The sequence below is a fragment of the Hemibagrus wyckioides genome, linkage group LG01, assembly GCF_019097595.1.
Source record: "Hemibagrus wyckioides isolate EC202008001 linkage group LG01, SWU_Hwy_1.0, whole genome shotgun sequence".
Taxonomy (NCBI): Eukaryota; Metazoa; Chordata; class Actinopteri; order Siluriformes; family Bagridae; genus Hemibagrus; species Hemibagrus wyckioides.
Window position 1 is genome coordinate 5,481,721 of NC_080710.1, and position 6,550 is coordinate 5,488,270.

Sequence of the window (6,550 nt, forward strand, 5' to 3'; positions counted from 1 at the left end):
TTTTACAAGTATACATAGAATTATTTAGCTACAGTAATAAGAAAAATCCCAAACATCATAACACCAGGCTTTGTGTTTGCACAGATGTATATACAGTATATGTATATGTAGTGCTTGTATGTGTGAAAGATGTACAGCACCATGATGCCTTAATGAGAGCTTCTCCACATGGTTTCTAGCTTTGTTCTGCCTCTGCCACTTTGCTTAAAAAATATTGCTCCGGGCATGTCTGGTAACAATATGCTGACAAAAGGTGTTCAGGAAAAATCCTTTGAAGTATATGGTTCTTTCTTCCCCAAACACATACGCATACTGAGACCAACTGGTCTACACAGGATACTTTTGCCTCAGTAACAGGAACAGAATTAACATACAGTCCATTCTGTACTCTATAATCTATTTGGTACTCTGTTCATTCTCCAGAGGGATAAAAAGTTCTACATTATACAGTATGAGAGTTGCATTTACCATCAAGCATCCTATGCCTGTGGTTCTGTAAATTCTCATTTTACCTTTGTATATTGTGTATTAAATTAAGTTGCACAGTACCCTCATTAAGGAAAAGTAAATAATATTATGGATTGGAATCAAATATTTGAGTCCTAAAGTTCAAACATCTTCAGCTGCAGCCATACCCGTCCTTCAGACAAATGAAAGGTAGAGTTAAATGGAAAAATATATTAAAATTCCCTATAGAGACTGTATTGGACCTTTATTGCTTGGTTGTACTCACTGCTGCTGAGGATAGTTCTGCGTAGACAGCCCATGACCCGAGGGGACTGCCATGGATAGGACTGCCATGGATAGGACTATTGCTCCATCTTTAAACTGACATTGCATTAGTCAGCCTCGGCAGGAAGGAATTAGTGCTAAGTCAATAATGAACTCAGAAATTAACTAATCCAAAGCTAAGCAAGAGTCCTGGCAATCGGCAAACAGCACATCAAAGGTAATCCAGAAACAAAGCGGAGAACATGCAGAAGTCAAACAGGCAAGGAAACAGGTGACAGACATGGCGGGATGATGATTAGATTAGATTAGATTAGATTAGATTAGATTAGATTAGATTAGATTAGATTAGATTAGATTAGATTAGATTAGATTAGATTAGATTAGATTAGATTAGATTCAACTTTATTGTCACTGCACATGTGGGTACAAGGCAACGAAATACAGTTAGCATCTAACCAGAAGTGCATTTCCGCGGTGCAAATAATTAGCATATATAATAAGTATATAACAATAAATAATTTGCAAATATAAACAATATACAAAAATATATAAATAATTTGCATATATAACAGTATATAAACAGTATACAGTGGGAGGTAAATGCAATGAGTAAATGCAATGAGTGCAAATGAGCAAATGATTATAGTGGTGCAATAAAGAAGGTATTGTATACCATGATAATAATTAAATATGTAAACAGTATACAGAGGAGTTATGTACAATGAGCGCAATCATTTAGATGTGTGCAATGAGGAAGATATTGTATACTATGATAAATAATTTGTACATGTAAACTGTACACAGAAAGGTTATATACAGAAAAAGGTTATATACACTGATAATAATGTGCTCAGTCAATGTGTGTGTGATCGGTGGAGGCAGAGTTCAGCAAAGAAACAGCTGTGGGGGAAAAAGCTGTTCCTAAACCTGCTAGTCTTGGTCCGGAGGCTCCTGTAGCGCCTCTCAGAAGGCAGGAGGGCAAAGAGTCTATTGGCAGGGTGATAAAAGTCCTTTATGATTTTGCGTGCTCTGGTGAGACAACGCTTCCTGTAAATGTCCTCGAGCTTAGGAAGTGGAACTCCTACGATGTGTTGGGCAGTTTTCACCACCCTCTGCAGTGCTTTCCGGGCTGACACAGTGCAGTTCCCATACCAGACAGTGATACAGCTGGTCAGGATGCTCTCGATGGTGCAACGGTAGAAGTTCACCAGGATGTCTGAAGAGAGATGGTTCTTCCTCAGAGCCCTCAGGAAGAAGAGGTGCTGGTGAGCCTTCTTGACCAGACTGGAGCTGTTGGTAGTCTGGGAGAGAATCTTGGAGATGTGGATACCCAGGAATTTGAAGCTAGTGACATGGTCCACCACCTCTCCTTTGAGATGAATAGGTGTGTGTGTGTCACCTTTCTCCTTCCTGAAGTCCACTATGAGCTCCTTGGTCTTCGCAGTGTTGAGCAGCAGGTTGTTGCCAGTGCACCACTCAGGTCCACCTCCTCTCTATAAGCTGACTCATCATTGTCTTTGATGAGTCCAATCACTGTGGTGTCATCTGCAAACTTGATAATTGTGTTGGAACTATGTACAGGCTTGCAGTCATAGGTGAAGAGAGAGTAGAGGAAGGGACTCAGCACACAGCCTTGTGGTACTCCGGTGCCAAGGATGAGGGTGGAAGAGCATTGGCGATCTATCCGAACATGCTGGGGCCTGTTGGTCAGAAAGTCCAGGAGCCAGTTGCATAGTGATGCGTTGATGCTCAGGTCTCCAAGTTTGGTGATTAATTTGGAAGGGATGACAGTGTTAAACGCTGAACTAAAGTCCAGGAAAAGCATTCTGGCATAGGTGTCTTTATTGTCCACGTGAGAGAGGACTGAGTACAGCGCTGTAGAAACTGCATCCTCCGTGCTCCTGTTCTGACGGTAAGCAAATTGATGAGGGTCAAGGGTGGCAGGAAGACAGACTTACTGAGCACATGGCAACATAGAAGACACCATCTGGCAAAAAAAGTGCATTCTGTGGCATCCTTATAGAGCAAGGGCAGATGAAATGGCTGCCTACCCAAAAGTGTGCATCGCTATAGCCACTAACCCGGAAATGTGCACTGACAATGGGTTTCCTTCTGAGCCTGGTTTCTCTCAAGGTTTCTTCCTCATATCATCTCGGGGAGTGTTTCCTTGCCACCGTCACCTCAGGCTTGCTCATTAAGGAGATATATATATATATATATATATATATATATATATACACTATATTGCCAAAAGTATTCGCTCACCCATCCAAATAATCAGAATCAGGTGTTCCAATCACTTCCATGGCCACAGGTGTATAAAATCAAGCACCTAGGCATGCAGACTGTTTTTACAAACATTTGTGAAAGAATGGGTCGCTCTCAGGAGCTCAGTGAATTCCAGCGTGGAACTGTGATAGGATGCCACCTGTGCAACAAATCCAGTCGTGAAATTTCCTCGCTCCTAAATATTCCACAGTCAACTGTCAGCGGTATTATAAGAACGTGGAAGTGTTTGGGAACGACAGCAACTCAGCCACGAAGTGGTAGGCCACGTAAACTGACGGAGCGGGGTCAGCGGATGCTGAGGCGCATAGTGCGAAGAGGTCGCCAACTTTCTGCAGAGTCAATCGCTACAGACCTCCAAACTTCATGTGGCCTTCAGATTAGCTCAAGAACAGTGCACAGAGAGCTTCATGGAATGGGTTTCCATGGGCGAGCAGCTGCATCCAAGCCATACATCACCAAGTGCAATGCAAAGCGTCGGATGCAGTGGTGTAAAGCACGCCGCCACTGGACTCTAGAGCAGTGGAGATGCGTTCTCTGGAGTGACGAATCGCGCTTCTCCATCTGGCAATCTGATGGACGAGTCTGGGTTTGGCGGTTGCCGGGAGAACGGTACTTGTCTGACTGCATTGTGCCAAGTGTAAAGTTTGGTGGAGGGGGGATTATGGTGTGGGGTTGTTTTTCAGGAGCTGGGCTTGGCCCCTTAGTTCCAGTGAAAGGAACTCTGAATGCTTCAGCATACCAAGACATTTTGGACAATTCCATGCTCCCAACTTTGTGGGAACAGTTTGGAGCTGGCCCCTTCCTCTTCCAACATGACTGTGCACCAGTGCACAAAGCAAGGTCCATAAAGACATGGATGACAGAGTCTGGTGTGGATGAACTTGACTGGCCTGCACAGAGTCCTGACCTCAACCCGATAGAACACCTTTGGGATGAAATAGAGCGGAGACTGAGAGCCAGGCCTTCTCGTCCAACATCAGTGTGTGACCTCACAAATGCGCTTCTGGAAGAATGGTCAAAAATTCCCATAAACACACTCCTAAACCTTGTGGACAGCCTTCCCAGAAGAGTTGAAGCTGTTATATCTGCAAAGGGTGGACTGACGTCATATTGAACCCTATGGATTAGGAATGGGATGTCACTTAAGTTCATATGCGAGTCAAGGCAGTTGAGCGAATACTTTTGGCAATATAGTGTATATATATATATATATATATATATATATATATATATATATATATATATATATATATATATATATATATAACAGATATACCCTACTTGGAGAGAAGCTGAAGAACATGAATGTGTACGCTCATCTGGTTTCATGGATTATGGACTACCTCACCAGATGTCCCCAGTATGTCCAAATACAAAACTGTGTGTCCGACACCATGATCTGCAGCACTGGTGCTCCTCAGGGAACAGTTCTTTCTCCCTTCCTCTTCACCATGTATACATCGGATTTCAGACACAACTCGGAATCCTGCCATCTTCAGAAATTCTCTGATGACTCTGTGATTGTCGGATGTATCCAAGGAAGTAACACCTTAGAGTATCAGACAGCAGTGGACAACTTTGTCACCTGTTGTGAACTCAACCACCTACAGCTCAATGTTGGGAAAACAAAGGACCTGGTGGTGGACTTTAGAAAATCCAGAACCCCAGCCTCTCCTTTGTCTGTCCTTGAAGAGAAAGTTGAGATTGTTGAGGATTACAAATACCTGGGAGTCCACATTGACAACAAACTGGACTGGACACTAAACTCAACAGCGCTCTACAAGAAAGGACAGAGTAGGTTGTATTTTCTGAGGAGGCTCAGGTCCTTCAACGTCTGCAACACCATACTGCAGATGTTCTACGAGTCTGTGGTATCTAGTGTCATTTTCTATGCAGCGGTCTGTTGGGGATGTAACATGAAGGTGGCAGAGAGAAATAAACTGGACAAACTAATCAGGAGGGCTGGCTCTGTACTTGGCATGGAGCTGGACCCAGTTCACGTTGTTGTTGAGAAAAGAATGCTGTCAAAACTCCATTCAATCCTGGACAACCCTTCTCATCCACTACACAGTGTGCTGGTTAATCAGAAGAGCACATTCGGCCAGAGACTGATCACTGCCAAGTGTAGCACTGAGCGCTTTAGGAAATCTTTCATCCCTGTGGCAATAAAACTGTACTCCTCCCTTTAAGTGTTGGGACATTTTCTTTTTCATGTGCAATTTCATGCGCAAAAGTGCTTTTAGAAATTATAGGCCTTTTCATGCACATTACAATTTCACCATTTTCTCCAATAATGTACAAACTACTTTACCATTATCACCTAATTACAATCCTTGTGTGCAATATTACAGCGCTACACTAGTATTTGTACAGTATTTGTATTTATTTATTCTTTTTTACAGTTTATAAAACAGTGTATATATTTCTTTATTTTTCTCTTATATTTTATTTTCATATTTTTATATTTCTTTCTCTTTCTCTTATTTTTTTATTTTCATTACAGCAACTGTAACATGGCAAAGGAATTTCCCCCTGGGATTAATAAAGTTCTTTAAATCTTGAATCTTGATATGTTTTAGGGATAAATAGCAACTTAACTTTAAACTTTAGCATTTTTTCTATGGTTCTATACTTTTCTAAAGCTGTTTTTAGACAATGTCCATTGTGATAACCATTATACAAATTGAATTGAATAACTACAAGAAACAAAAGACTAGCTAAATCATGTTTAGTAAAAATAAAAAAGGGGTAGTTTGACTTGAACACCACACAAGGGGATAAGCTTCTTCAAGTGCAGTAACTTAAATACCAAATTTCTTGCTTTAAAGGTCTGTCTTCAGGAACCTGCCGGTATTTTATGTGTTGGCATTTTTATATTTATGCTTATCTGAATGGTACCTGCCCCAACACACAGATTCTGGCTAAGAGGAAATTAATAATCTGAAGACCTATCTAGATTTAACAGCCAGTGCACTTAAAGTATGCATTATAGTCATAATATCAAACAGCACATGACAGACATGTACTGGCTTGATTTGTCAAAGAAACAAAAGTGTTGGATGTTCAACTGAGGGCTTTTTAGAATTTATTGATAATAATGTGATAATTTTGGAATAATATTACACAGGCAAACAGGGCTCAAACTTTGCTATTTCAGTGTTTCAGTGTTATTTTTTCCTTTTCATACCGTTTGAAATCATCCCAATATAATTCAGTCTGAGTCCTATAGATTGTGTGATAAGATGTTTTGCAAGTCAGTTTATTATATAACGAAGATCATTTAAATAACACAAACAAATAAAAAGTCTATGGTTTGCTTTAATAATTGAGTGTGTTCTGGGTTTGGGTAGTGTTATGAATTCACTGAAGCAGACCAGGGGACTCGGAAGTAATGTTCAGAAGGAATATTTTATTGTAGAGCAGAACACACTGCGGTGGTGCTGTAGTCACCAAATCCAGTGAAAAGAAACTTGCATTACAGTTTTAATGTCCTTGAGTGGGCAGGCCTTGAAGGTTTGACAATACAAAA